We start from the raw sequence: 1,294 nt of genomic DNA on the forward strand, positions 1-1,294 counted from the left end.
ATTAGAACTTCACATATATATACATTTGGATTAGACTAAAGTAGAATTTTTATTTTATATTAAAAAAAAAGTTTGGGCACGTTAATAATTTGTTGATTCTATTAAATTGGCTTCCATGTATGTTGAAACAAATCAATTTCCGAATCATACCACAAGTACAAGTTATCGTGCCAATTATCAACTTATCCGGAAATTATTAACTTTATCATAGTAATGACAAGGCAAATTTATGAGGGACAAAAGGTCATACTATAACTCATTTCCCCCCATTGCAACTATAAATTGGAGGTTGATTATCACCTGGGGATAGGTGTGGGCAAGATTGCATATTTTCTTGAAGCTGGTTGTGGACTCATTAGGCTGGCAAGTCTGTGTTACACACCATTACTGTAATATATATATATATATATAGTTAGGTTCAAGTTACATCTAGTGTAACTCTAAATAGTGTTATATCATCTAATAACTTGTTATTAAATTCATATTTTAAGAATCCCATTGTTGAATTATATGTTCTATATGTGCTTAACAAGCATTCCAATTTTTATGCCAATCGGATGTTATTTACCATATGATCCATAAACTTATCTTTTATGTATTACTTTAAACTACAAAAATTTAAATTTAAACAATTAATTAATAACATGACTATTGACCTTTAAGTGGTGTAATATCACTTAAACTTACACTAGGTATAACTTGAACCCAACTCATATATATATATATATATATATTCTTAATCCTACCTAATCTTAACCTAAATTCCACATGTTACTATCATGTTGAAATGGTCAAAGTTGTCACTTACCAAATCTAAGCCCAAGCACTCTTTCTTTAGTGCTTTTTGAGGAGAGCTTATTTGTATTGGGTTAACTTACAACTTCAAAACTTGTACATAAATTAACAAGTTGAGAAAGTTGGCAAAAAATTCTACCAAATGAATTTTCAAAGAGTTCAACTCTTTGAGAATCAATTCATGTTTGAATTAGTTAAAATATGTTGAGTAAGTTTACACTTAATAAACACATTTGCACAGTCAAGACTTTCAATTAAAATGACCCCTAACATTAGGGGAGTGGATCTAGACTTTGAAACATTAGAAGAAAAAAACAGAATGGCCCCAAATTTGAGAGGTATGATTTGCAATTTACTTTTAAAATTAAATTTGTATGCTTACCCTCAAGAATAAAAATCCCATATCTTAGTACAATATGAATAACAAGTGATAGAGTAGCACAAAAAAACTTCCTTCTCATAACTCATAAGCACAACCCCCCTTTTCTCAACAAAAAAA

Source organism: Quercus suber, unplaced genomic scaffold (assembly GCF_002906115.3).
Source record: "Quercus suber isolate HL8 unplaced genomic scaffold, Cork oak 2.0 scaffold_463, whole genome shotgun sequence".
NCBI lineage: Eukaryota > Viridiplantae > Streptophyta > Magnoliopsida > Fagales > Fagaceae > Quercus > Quercus suber.